This window comes from Periplaneta americana, chromosome 14 (assembly GCF_040183065.1).
Source record: "Periplaneta americana isolate PAMFEO1 chromosome 14, P.americana_PAMFEO1_priV1, whole genome shotgun sequence".
Taxonomy (NCBI): domain Eukaryota; kingdom Metazoa; phylum Arthropoda; class Insecta; order Blattodea; family Blattidae; genus Periplaneta; species Periplaneta americana.
The window spans coordinates 135,247,152-135,261,872 of record NC_091130.1 but is presented as its reverse complement, the minus strand read 5'-3'; the positions used below and the strand labels follow the sequence as shown (position 1 = coordinate 135,261,872).

Sequence of the window (14,721 nt, the reverse complement as noted above, 5' to 3'; positions counted from 1 at the left end):
ATGCATGTTTTTCAAAGACTTGTTTCATGAAAACCATCGTACTCCATTCAGTTTTTAATGTTCTGTTGATTGGTGTTGTAGTTGATGGCGTATCTTTTACGAGTTGTTCAAAATCAAACGATTTTCGTGAAAGCTTACCTGCTCCTGATATGGCCATATCAAATGCACCATGGCCATATCAAATGCACAATGGCCATATCAATTTCACCTGACAAATTTATATGCCTTATAGCTGGGATTACGCAAAAATTTTGTATTTTAAGAAAAACTTAATTTTTATGGAAAAACCTGTTTTGACTATACTTTTCAATTATAAAAAAGATTAAGTGTCATTTTTATTCATTTTACACCAAAATTGTTTAATTTTAGCACAACTGCGCTATCAAACTGAAAACAATCACGATTTGTAGACCAAGGGTGGCCATATCATGTGCACATGTTCCTGATATGGCCACTAGGTAGACTTTTGGAATTTGGGACTTTTTGGACAATTTAAGCTATTTTTATGGGGAAAGGAAATTGTTTTAAGAAATTCCATTAGACTAAGAACGAGTAAGAAAAATTGGTTTACATTTTTTTTTCAAAATGGCGGCTAGAAAAATTCTCAAACCTTAGCATGGCCAAATCAGGGACACCTACCTTACGTAGGATCGTGTGATATCTGGTAACAGTTGGCAACATTGACAAGACGGCAATATTTGCTGTTTAGGAACTGTTCTTACGTGACCCTCACTATACTCTGAGGTTAACTTTGAATTGAAGACACTCTCCAAAACCTTCGTGTGAAGAACAATGTAGTCAATCTCTAGTATCTATAGACACTGGGCAACTATCGATATTTTTATGAGCTATATAGGTAGATTAAATATGCGAACGAAAGAGCCGACTGGGACGTGAAGTTAAGTGTGCTGTGGGCAAGACAGGCATGACAATAGCTCATTATGAACTCGTCATGTAGCATAAAAGATGGGGCGGACGGGCAGACTCCATAGCGATGAGGCTACTAACAATAGAAGATCGGGCCTTATTCCTCGAAGAGAAAGACGCTGATTATTACACAGGTGCGAACTATATTACTGGGGCTAATCACATTGTCCTTTGCCTTTCACCTCAATAACATGAAGGATCCATACTGCATGATAGGTGATTCCTCATTCAGAGATAGCGGTTCGTTACCCAAATGATCCGTACGCATTGTTCTCACTAAATCCAAATTATTTCAAGGATGTACACTTAGCGGCAAAAAGAATGGGCCGGCCGACAATTTCTTAAGTTCCAGAGACATACATTGCGCATGCTCGTCTCGTCAACGCCGTAGTTCACTAGGTAACACATAATTAAACCATTTAAATTTGCTGTATTTTGTTTAAGAGGTTAAAATATGTAATAAAATCGAATGGCGGGTTGATTCTAGATACATCAGGGCCCTTGAAGAGTGAAATAGTAATAAAATTGATAAATACAAAATCAACCGGAGCGAATATGAACAGGAAAACCATGTATTATGCCAAAGCGAAATAAACATTAAGTAGCGTAAGTTGTTACGGCGTTGGTATATTGAACAAGTTAGTAGTAGTAGCTCAAGGTTCGAATCTCCCCAAATCTTCTTTTTTTTTTATTACAAAATTGCCATCATATGTGTCTCGCAAAGCTATAATTATGTGGCGATATCTCTTAGAATATGCCCAAACTATAATAAATAATAAACCTCCCTCTCTCTTTCAAGCAATACTGCTATCTGTTAATATAACGTTCTGTCTCGTCATTACGCTTGAAGATGGCACAGAAACAATAACTCATTGCCCTGTTTCGCATAGGTTATTCTGCGTATGCTACTCTCCGACAGGACTTCGATTGGAGAAATGTCATTTTCTCCGACCAGGTTATTGTCTCCAGTAACATTCTGTGTATGCTACTCTGCGACAGGACTTTGATTGGAGAAATGTCATTTTCTCCAACGAGGTAATTGTCTCCAATAGCAATGATAGTACTGCCCTAGTTTATTGTATGAATGACCACCGATACGCTTCGTGTGAGGGTCGCGTGTTGGGGGTGGATGTCATACGATGGGGTATGACTTCTGGAACGCATCCACGGTCTGTTTACGGCAGAAGTCTATGATCCCTTCCGCCCGAAAACGATATCCAGGAGGAACACTTTTCTTCCAGCAGGATAATCATCCGATACACACAGCCAACCGGATTCAAAGATGGTTTACGAGGAGGCGTGATGTCGATCTAGTCGACTGGCCTCCAAATTCACCAGATATGAATCCGTTTCAAAATTTGTGGGCAGCAGTCAAAAGGATCCTACGCTCTAATTGGGCAGAACAACCACCCGTTCGGACACCTGGGGAATTGTGGGACAGAGTTCTAGATGCACGGGAGAAGATGGTCAAGAATTTAGACCTGTTCCATAATCTTGTGGACTCCATGCCGCGCAGAATGAGGGCAGATGTTGATGCAGGTGGTTTGTGGACGAGATGCTAGTCCCCACCACAGCCTTGTTTTGTTAATATATTAACAAATTGTTTGTTGTTGTTAATTTAATTATTTATTTGTGTTTTATATGCGTCCGATTTTTAGGATGTGAAACAAGTATTTTTGTTTATACAGACCAGATCTCACCTATTAATAGCTCACAGGTGATGGGCAATAATATTTTTACAAGGCAGGCAAAACGAAGTTTGTTAACAAATGCCATTTCACATTTAAACTAATAAATTAAGTAAAAGTTAAAAAAATAATAATAATAATTGTACCGTACCAGGAGGCGAACTCACAACCTCTGGCACGGATGTCAGACTTCTTACCACTGGGCCACACACTGCTCGTAAGGTTTATTGTATTATAGACGGTTGACTTTCAATGAAGAGACACCACAGCAATGCCTTGCAGTGGGTTACGTTTACACGAGTGAACCGCGCGATAGAACTTAGCATTTCTATCGACCAAGAGTCGGCCCATTCTTTTTGCCGCTAAGTGTACGAGTAAACCAGCTTTGTAATCTGATATTGTAATGTCTATTATGGAGTGGATAATGTTCCCATGTTCCTCTCTTGCAAAATTGGCACATTACGTTCTCATTTACAGCTGTACGTACACATGTACATAGACGTTAATTTTTCGCCCTTATGATCATTACCAGCATCATCATGGTCATTAAAACAACATTACCACGACAACCACTACAACGTTTGAGACATAATCCGTAACTTCAGTAAGTCTCGGTAAACTTCCTGCGTGCTATGTCCTACTCTTGACTAAAGTAATTATATCACCCGTGTGATTTGATACGGTGACACGCTAATCGTCTTCAAAAAAGAATACGATCAATCTTATGTAAACTTATCAAAATACAACATTCTTAAACTAATTGGAAAAGTGACAAAAAATCTTAATCAGCTGGTCACTTCACCCTTATTAATGACATCATCCTTAGCTATAATAGATCGACAATTTATCAGATTTTTTTGTATTCGACAGATATTGGAGAAAAAATGGGAGTACTCGTATAAGGGTACAGTACATCAGTTATTCATAGATTTCAAAAAGGCGTATGACTCGGTTAAGAGAGAAGTTTTATATAATATTCTTATTGAATTTGGTATTCCCAAGAAACTAGTTCGATTAATTAAAATGTGTCTTAGTGAAACTTACAGCAGAGTCCGTATAGGCCAGTTTCTATCTGATGCTTTTCCAATTCACTGCGGGCTAAAGCAGGGAGATGCATTGTCACCTCTACTTTTTAACTTCGCTCTAGAATATGCCATTAGGAAAGTTCAGGGTTTGGAATTGAACGGGTTACATCAGCTTCTTGTCTATGCGGATGACGTGAATATGTTAGCAGAAAATCCACAAACGATTAGGGAAAACACGGAAATTCTACTTGAAGCAAGTAAAGCGATAGAGTTGGAAGTAAATCCCGAAAAGACTAAGTATATGATTATGTCTCGTGACCAGAATATTGTACAAAATAGAACTATACAAATTGGAGATTTATCTTTCGAAGAGGTGGAAAAATTCAAATATCTTGGAGCAACAGTAACAGATATAAATGACACTTGGGAGGAAATTAAATGTAGAATAAATATGGGAAATGCCTGTTATTATTCGGTTGAGAAGCTTTTGTCATCTAGTCTGCTGTCAAAAAATCTGAAAGTTAGAATTTATAAAACAGTTATATTACCGGTTGTTCTGTATGGTTGTGAAACTTGGACTCTCACTTTGAGAGAGGAACAGAGATTAAGGGTATTTGAGAATAAGGTTCTTAGGAAAATATTTGGGGCTAAGAAGGATGAAGTTACAGGAGAATGGAGAAAGTTACACAACGCAGAGCTGCACGCATTGTATTCTTCACCTGACATAATTAGGAACATTAAATCCAGACGTTTGAGATGGGCAGGGTATGTGGCACGTATGGGCGAATACAGAAATGCACATAGAGTGTTAGTTGGGAGGCCGGCGGGAAAAAGACCTTTGGGGAGGCCGAGACGTAGATGGGAAGATAATATTAAAATGGATTTGAGGGAGGTGGGATAAGATGGTAGAGACTGGATTAATCTTGCTCAGGATAGGGACCAATGACGGGCTTATGTGAGGGCGGCAATGAACCTCCGGGTTCCTTAAAAGCCAGTAAGTAAGTATGTATATCTGGCCTCAGTTGGTTTACCCTATCCAATGTGCTCCTTTAAAAGATCTTAAAGTGAAATTTCTATCTGATATTGACAAAGTAATTCGCAGTGCTGTTAAGGAAATAATTAACATTCCTACTGACATCCCGGATGCTATGTTGTATGCACCAAGAAGATTGCGAGGTTTAGGAGTCTTTAAAGCCCAGTGGGAAGCTTACCTTCAGCATTTAAATATTTGTCAAAGACTTTTACACGTTGACAACCCTCATGCAGCAGCCACTCAGAATCGTCCAAACGAAATTGAACATTGTATCAAACAATTATCAATTACCTTGGACTGCTCTGAACGTATTTCTTCTCAAAAACTAAGAAAAGCATTGCGTGAAGATTCTTTTCATCAATGGACCAAATTGAAAAGTAAAGGTTTGGGAGTTGTTTTCTATTCTCACTGGAAGAAAGGTAACTCGTGGATCTCAACCAAAAAGGGACTTTCGACAAGTCAGTGGATGCAAGCCATTAAGATGAACTGTAATACAATACCTGTACGATTCTCCCTGGTAGAACTCTTGACTCAACCCGTTGCAGAAGATGTGACGAGAAAGAAACGCTTCCTCACGTCTTGGGTTTCTGCCATCATGGAGAATTGCTCCGAATCAACAGACATAATACGATTCGTTCTCTCATCGCATCTTCAATCCGTCAGAATGCTTCCTATGAGGTTTATGAGGAGGTTGGTTGCGTCTCTTCTGATGGCTCTACTAAACGTGCTGATATCATAATTGATCGGCAGAAGGATAAGGGTGTCATTATTGATCCCACAATCCGTTTCGAGATGCACGAGCAACAGCCACAAGAGGTGTGTCGTGAAAAACAAGTCATATATGAGCCTTGTTGTCAGCATCTTGGAGCACAATACCACATCACACATTGGACAGCTTTTGGGCTCATGTTCGGTGCCCGTAGCACGATCCCACGAGAAACTTTAAATCAACTTAAACAATTTAAAATTTCTGATGCAACGATTGATGCCATAGGATCTCATGTGTTAAAATCATCCTTAGCTATAATTAGTAATCATTTGTACCCAACAAACTTTTATTGTAAATGATTTCCTATGTTTTCATATCATTTATCTTAAAATTTACTTTGTTATACGTTAAAAGTGTTAAAATTGTTAAAAAAGGTATATACCTTCGGCAGACGGCCCGTTTCGACGCTATGTGTCGTCGTCGTCCTCAGTGTCTCTTGAACCACTGGTGATCTTGACTCTGTGATGTGCAGTTGTCGATGGTAGGGGTGGGGGTGTGTTGCTCCTATGGTGGGGGTTGGCTGTTTGTATGTTATGATTTATTATGACGTCAAATGATGTGTGCGTATCGAACTGCAGTTGTGTGTTAAGTATATATTGTGGGTATGCTATTGTATTCTTATATATTTCGTACTGTTCTAGGATGTTTAACTGTGAACGTTTTGGTGTGATGTGTAAAATTTCCATATCTGTTTCTATATTATTTAGTCATGATTATTATTGATAATGTGGTCTGCATAATTTGATGTGATGTAGGGTTTGGTTATAGCTTTAATATGTCCATTATATATTGTGTGAAAGGATCTTCCTGTCTGTCCTATGTAAAAATGTGGGCAACTATTGCATTTTAATTTGTAAACTCCAGTTGAATTATATTTATTTGAATGTTTAATGTGGTTATTTAAGTATTTCTGTGTTGTATTGTTTGTTTTGTATGCAATTTTGTACTTTAGTTTTCTGAATGAAGTTGCAATTTTGTGGGTATTGTGATATGTTAATGTTATGTATTTATTCTCGCGTGCTGTTTGTGTTGGTTTGTTCTGTTTTTGTTTTGCCTTTTTTATTAGTGTGTCTATTATGTTAGGGTTGTATCCATTGTCTTGTGCTATATATTTTATTGTGTTTAATTCTTCAGTGTAGTTGTCATTGTTCATTGGTATATTAATTAATATGTGTGTCATTGTACGGAAAGCTGCATGTTTATGTTGTATGGGATGATTTGATGAATTGTGTATACGTGTTGTGGTTGTAGTGGGTTTCCTGTATGTTTTGAATTCGTGTCTGTTATTTGTTTTGGTTATGGTGATGTCTAAGAAGTTTATAGCTTGGTTATGTTCCATTTCTACTGTATACTTTAATTTGGGATGTATTTTGTTGGGTCGTTGATGTAGGTTTTCTATTTGTCTTTTGTTTCCATTATATAAGACTATTATGTCATCTACATATCGATGCCAGTTCATTATTTATCTTAATGTTTTCTTTTTTCCTTTCAAATTGTCACACAATTGGTTTTAATGATTATTCTCTATGAATTTATTAGTAGGCCGATCTATTCGAACCCTTATTTAGGGCGGCTTTTATATTAAATTTTCAAAGAAAACAGAATTATTGATGTTTATAGGAAAAGGTCCAATAAAATCAGAAAGAGTAACAAATGATCATATAACGTATTGAAACAGAAATTATTATCAATTACTTGGGAAATAACACATGGGCCTACACCATGTTCATCCACCACAAATTCCATTTAATTTCGCCTAGATCCGATATCGAGATTTCAGCGTGAAAATCCGACGATCTAGCCTTTCGGTTAATGTGCGCTTGTCTGATGCACATCCGACATTCTTTTTTTAACTAAGAATTCTGAAGTTTCGAAAGCAGAGAGACAATCTAACCATCTGGCCGATCACTTCCCTCCATTACAAAGGTTAGGTTTAACTTCCATATCCTCGCATGTTTTATCGTGTGATATATAAGCGTGACGAACATGTCACGGTCATTAAAGCGTAAACTTAACGGTGATTACCAACCAAAAATTCTCCGATCCTAATTTCGTACGAAAGCAATAATACTGCACACAGAACGATATTATAAATTCATTTTAAGAAAAGGTAATATAATTAAAATGTAGTCACGTGTAGAAAGTTGCCTAATATATAATTAGTCAGGTATCCTAATAATAAGCTTATCCACAGAACTAACTCGGCGGAAATTTTTTGTTCTGCCAATTGTAACCAAGAACAAGTTAACTACAGGTGGAAAGATATACAGGGACATCATTTTATTTTTACTTCAATTTTTATTGCACCTGAGTTTTTCTAATGTACTTCACTCCCACCCCTTCTACTAATGAAGTTCAACCGCCCTCCACACAGATCCAAGACCGCATATACACTCATAGTAGCCTTACGGTCATAGTAAACAGTACGTTCCAAAAATATTTTCACGTTTTCCAGTGACGAAAGAGCTTTCAATATTGAATCATTTTCGCAAGGGTACTGTCGTCCATTTGCCTACGTCGCATTCTGGTTTCCCCCACCTGCTTCAATTCTCCTCTCTGCAAAGGCTAGTGGCTGGGCTGTCTTAGCTCTTTTCTAACAACATTAATTTCTGTTAGGAATTGGACGTCTACGTAATATTATACTCATACAATTGTTTAAAATAACTTAAATAAAAGGGCCTCGTTAAGTAATTAACTGTCACGTGATTTTCCCCCTTTCTACACCCTGCAACGTAACTACTTGGACGGACAGCAGATAGCATGTCTGAGTAATTTTATCTTTTCGGATCGGACAGAAGTGAAGATTGAATTTACAGTACGTAAGGTACTCTTTTATAGAGTAGGTACAGAATTATTTCAACATGAGTTACTGGTACGAAGGACGAAACTGGTAACTGGAATTACACACATTAGAACTGAAGCCTCTATCGAAATGAACCGCCACCATTTTCAAAAATGTGTTCAGATATCCATATTATAATTATTTTTCAATTTAACTTCATTCTCTATATTGTACGCTAATGTGCTGTAGACAGTATAATATACACTGCATAATGAATACGTCCGAATGAACAGCTCAGTTCGTGAGTAAAAACACTCATTGTTAATACTGTACTGTATTTTGATTAAACAAAAACCTAATAGAAATTATCAAACTCAAAATCCCGATATTTCCTAGTTTACGTAAATGGATGAACTACTTTTCTTCCCTCCTATACTTAGTAAAGTGATTTGTTTGTATATTACACCAGAATCATTGAACTCCAGTCTTGGAAGGGGGTAGCAAACGGTGTTTCCGGTTCTTAACCGTTGAACCAAAGTTATAGACAGGTTAATAAAAATAAAATGACGTCCCTGTATAAGGGCAGTTCATCGCGAAAGGGACATTAAAGGAACATCTCCGTCATTATACAATACGTCTGTAATCTGAAAAGTTTACAAACATGTTCCAGAAAAATAATGAATAAGGTTTCGGCTTAGCCATCGTCAGACATGGCGTATTTTCTAGAATACATTGACAATGACCCTTTGACACCAAGTTACGACCACCAACACAAAATCTCAGGAAGAAGAGAAAGAGACCAGAGGGGGAGCTATTCAAACCAAAACGCCGATAACCTACAAAAAGCCAAGTGTCATACGTTTGAACTAAGGACGTAAACAACAAATCTCCATATGAATGGAGAACTGTATGACACTGCTGTTTGCATTTAAAGCACGAGATGTATATGAAAGATGAATGAATATCAATACTTCAGAACTTTAAAAATAATTTTCATCCACCGAATGTGCAAGATACAGATCTTAAGAGTTATGCTGGCCAGGTGTGGACTAAGCGATACATAGGGCCACATGCGGCATGTTAAAATTGACGAAGGGGACGTCGAGATCTGAAAAAGCGATATTTTAATGTAACCCGCACCAAGTTACGGGACTGGAACAGCAGATTGTAAACTACCTACTTTATGCGCATAGACAGCCTTTTTACAACAAAATATTACTTTGACTATTACACTTTTACTACGTCACACTACTTTTGACCAATAAAACGGTACGAAACGACGTCTTTCAACCAATCATGACTGCTTATTGTACAATTTTATCGCGTCCCTAGCATTTGTTTAATTTTATCGCGTCCCTAGCATTTGTTTATTTTTATTACTACCCTAGCATTTGTTTCTTTGTTTGCCAACATTTCAAACTGCACTGTCTGGACGTCAAAAAAACAGAACATTACAAATCACTCAAGTCGATGCACAGCACTTTCAAATATGACTCGCATTGGCATTCAAGAACAAGAATTAATAAAGATCACTGGTCATATATGAAGGGCACCATTTGGAAATCCTGAATAAGTTGAGGGATACACCATGTACATCAACGAGTTCACTTCTTTGACGCACACGTCCAATATAACATCAAATGAACCACCAACATTCAAATTTGAAAATTGTACTTTCAATAATTGTTGTTTTTAAAATTATTCATGTTCATTTTTTATTTCATCACCGTTAATTAAAACGTTTCTTGTTTATTTTATCATCCCTAATTAAAACTTTTCTCACACTTGTTTATATTATTTAGGTTATGTTTGTTATAGCTTCTGCTATATTATATTATGGATAGTCACGTATCAGAGATTGTTTAATACTAAGATTTATTGAAAATCATCTGTCAAGTGACGTTGATTACTGGGATCCGGACGATTGAAGTGGAATGCAAATGTTTTAATAAAAATGAAACTGAATCAACAAAGCCTTCTTGACTAGTAACCGTCCACAGAGTTGAATGAATATTCCATAGTTGGCACAACTGATAACAAGAAAACAATCATAAAACACTACTGCCATCTAGCGTAATGTTGAGATGGTACAATAATACATTTGAAGACAGTTGTATTTTCGTAAGCCAATTAATATTTAATTGTATTGGAGTACTTTGTTACTTCTAATCTTTATATACTTTCTTCTAATCGTGTAATAGTCAATTAAATCCCACTCGGGTTTTGATTTTCTCTAGATAAATCAAAACATCTAGTGAGATTACTGTTGATAAAAGTCCCATAATGACGCGTTAGGTATTTATTCAGTATCAGTTATTTGTGTGTGCTACTACCGTCTCTAAATGGATAACGTTACACACTATTTTTCGTATGCGTTAGGTCCTGAGTTCAAATCTTCGGATTTCCACTATTTGTATTTTCTCTAAGGTAAAATTTTCTAAGTATTCAACATTTTTTTTCATCCATTACTGTAACATGTAAAATAATCAAAATTGTAGGTGTAGAACACTGTTCTTCAGCTATATGAAAAAAAAAAAATATTTACATATTTTTTTCAAATCCAAAATAGTGAAGGTTCATTGTGCAGAGATGAAGCTTTTCCCTCATAAATCATAGACTTTTCAACTTTTTCACTTTCTCTCTGTTTTGTTTTATTACTGAAACTCATGTTTCCAATATCATGCTCTTTCACCTTACTTACAACTGGCTTCTAAGGAACCCGGAGGTTCATTGCCGCACGCACATAAGCCCGCCATCGATCCCTATCCCGTACAACATTAATCCAGTCTCTATCATCATATCCCACCTTCCTCAAATTCATTTTAATATTATCCTCCCATCTACGTCTTGGCCTCCCCAAAGGTATTTTCCCTCCGGCCTCCCAACTAGCACTCTATTATGGATTTCTACATGTCTTGCCCATCTCAAACGTCTGGATTTAATGTTCCTAATTATATCAAGTGAAGAATACAATGCTGCAGTTCTGCGTCGTGTAACTTTATCCATTCTCCTGTAACTTCATCCCCCTTAGCCCAAATATTTTCCTAAGAACCTTATTCTCAAACACACCTTCAACTACATTCCTTAATACATAATATGTTTTTATTTTGTGTTGAAACAATATACTGATATTTTTCATCATTTTTAATTAATTTTTTTTATCAGAAATCTATCCAAAATATAGGAGTGATTTAGCATTATTTAATAGATATACATAAATAGACACAAAAAAATTTAATCACAGATTGTAGAATAAATTTTAAATTATCAGGGTAATGGATCTTGAAGATGTAATTTACGGAAAATGAGCGTTAAATATTTTTTATGTAGGCTATAATATAAAAATTGGAGATTTATCCTTCGAAGAGGTGGAAAAATTCAAATATCTTGCAGCAACAGTAACAAATATAAATGACACTCGGGAGGAAATTAAACGCAGAATAAATATGGGAAATGCGTGTTATTATTCGGTTGAGAAGCTCTTATCATCCAGTCTGCTGTCAAAAAATCTGAAAGTTAGAATTTATAAAACAGTTATATTACCGGTTCTTCTGTATGGTTGTGAAACTTGGACTCTCACTTTGAGAGAGGAACATAGGTTAAGAGCGTTTGAGAATAAGGTGCTTAGGAAAATATTTGGGGCTAAGCGGGATGAAGTTACAGGAGAATGGAGAAAGTTACACAACACAGAACTGCACGTATTGTATTCTTCACCTAACATAATAAGGAACTTAAAATCCAGAAGTTTGAGATGGGCAGGGCATGTAGCACGTATGGGTGAATGCAGAAATGCATATAGAGTGTTAGTTGGGAGACCGGAGAGAAAAAGACTTTTAGGGAGGCCGAGACGTAGATGGGATGATAATATTAAAATGGATTTGAGGGAGGTGGGGTATGATGATAGAGACTGGATTAATCTTGCACAGGATAGGGACCGATGGCGGGCTTATGTGAGGGCGGCAATGAACCTTCGGGTTCCTTAAAAGCCATTTGTAAGTAATAAGTAAGGCTATAATTTCTTGAAAGCAAAAATCACGTTCTTACAACCATTGTTGTAAGAAACGTGTAAGAAACAACCAGTCATTTCTAAGATGGCTAACGGTATGAGAAATTTAATCTCCAAACTCTTGCTCATTAGCTGGTATGATAAATATTGATTTCAAACAAAAAAAAATCAAAATTTATTTGAGTGGGCGTGACGCTATCCACTGTCAGAAGAGACTGAGGTTGAAGCATCCTGCCTTTTAAATCATAACTCAAAAACTATTGCAGATATTGACTCTTTTTTTTTTTTCCAGTAAAATATACTGGAATAGTTTGTGCATGAAACAACAAATATTTTGAAAAATCGTTTTTTTAAGCTTTAAGTTGTATCTAATCACTTAATGTTAAATAATTTATTTTATATTTTAACTCAAAAACGTAAAACAAATAATTTAGATTTGAACATAATACTGGTGTCACATAAACATGACAGTAATGGTTAAAAATCTTTATTGTTACCAGTAAAGTGACGGATATCCGTATTTTTACCGGTACTTACAGGTTTCACTTTAGATCTGCAGTTCCCAACCTGTGGTCCGCGGACCCATGGGTTATACAACAAATGTGTTTATTTAAAGATAATATTGCGTGAGAGTTGAAATTTTAAAAAGTTAATAAAACATTGACTACAATACAAATTAAAAACTACAACTAGTGAGATTAAATTTTTTTCTCTGACGTTAATCACTCACCTTGAGCCCGAAGTAAGTATGGGAGCTGTAACAGAAATAATGCACAATCAATACACTTAAAACTACATCTCTATAAAAAGACAATATTGAAAAAGTTTGTTTTTATATTGTAAAACCTACAGGTATTAGAATATACTTTTGTGCGAGATCGTGCGTATTTGCTTGGTTTCCGCACAAAACCAATCCGCGGTAAGCATAAAATTCTACATTCAGTATTCCCAACCTAACACACATAACAATTTCCCTCTTCTTACCGCTTAAGTGACATATTGATTTCACTGCTTTAGGCTTTTAACATATTATTTTTAGAGACGTTCAATATAGTAATAATTATAAATTGGAAACTTACCACTGCAATTTCACCTAAATTGCACTGTTAATTATTGTTTTTAAATATTTGCAAAAATTAAGTAAACCCTACAACTCCACTAAAGTTACTGCATTCGTGATGCATGTAACATTAAGGAAGCCGTTTGTTTTAAGTTCGCATTTATAGACTGGGGGGGGGGGGGGAAAGACAGACGTATATCACGGCCTGCTGGAGTATAGTAAACACGGAAAACATTTTAAAGCAACAATGTTGAAGATAGATATTATGTTTTGCAAATTTGCCGTCATTGAACAGAAACCAAGATGGAGATTTCATTGCAACTAATTAGAAATTCCTCTTGCAGGTATGTAATAAACGATCTTCGCACAAAATAATGTACGATACACGAGCGGTATGTTTTCTTTCAATTCTCGGAAATTAAAAAAGCTCAACTACGTTTTGCTATTTCAAACTTTTCCTCGAACATGAAAACTTCAACATACCGCTCTTGTAACGCATATTACTATTGCAATTCCTGTAACTTGGTTTGGAATTTCCCGGTTTCGACCAGTGTTGCCACTTTTGGTACAATTGTACGGATTTGGTACGATTTTAAATGGTTGTACGCTGGTACGTACAGTTGATTTTTAACACAATTTAGTAGGCTACAATCTATACTTTATTTTATAATATGAAAACTGATAATTTTACAAATGTTTTATGAGCTATCAATGTTAAATTGCAGGTAGATTATTGTCAATGATTAACAACGATATATAGTCAGCTTGAAATTAAATATAATATTTGGGGATATAAATTGAAGGGTTCAGAGCCACAGTGGGCCAAGCGCCATTTATTAAAAACGGAGAAAGCAAGGGTTAAAGTAATGTGAATATCATAGTTTAATGAAGATTGATATATCATTTAGTTTTAATGTATATACTTTATATTACTTGCTATATGATTCCACTGAATTATGGTAATAACTTCATTTTAACCCTTCTTTTCTACGGTTTTAGTAAATGGCGCTTGGCCCACTATAGTTCTGAACCTTTCAATTAAATGCTTTTAAAATTAAATTTTTCCTTTCCTTCAATACTTTCCTTTACTGTTATCCAGAAAATAAGTCTCAATTGTTGACGCGATGATAAAATTAATCGAAGTCATCATGGGACAACACTGGGTACGGAATAATCCGGACTTCGCTAATCTAGACACCCAACAAAATAACTTGCCTAAATATGGGGAATGCAATGTTTTAAAAGTGGCTGAAAGCCAACAATCGAATTGGTCACATAGCGCCCTATTTTAAACGATTTTCAAGTGATGCAGAGCCAGGTTCCGACACATCATAATTATTATCACGTATGTACTGTATTGTATTGCTTTAAGTTTTATGTACAGTAGTGGCAAAAAAACCGGACCGACCCTTGTAGCTGATTTCAGAGTCA

At 36.1% G+C, this 14,721-nt stretch overlaps 1 protein-coding gene across 3 annotated transcripts in view; it reads right to left on the bottom strand.

Annotated features, from left to right (window-relative positions):
• The window catches only part of Ntan1 (N-terminal amidohydrolase 1), a 624,645-nt gene that overhangs the window by 591,026 nt on the left and 18,898 nt on the right, over positions 1 to 14,721 (bottom strand). For all 3 annotated transcript variants that reach the window (XM_069846121.1, XM_069846125.1, XM_069846123.1), the window contains exon 2: positions 12,961 to 12,985. The gene's annotated coding sequence lies outside the window, so the exon portion shown is untranslated. The remainder of the gene's footprint in view (positions 1 to 12,960; positions 12,986 to 14,721) is intronic.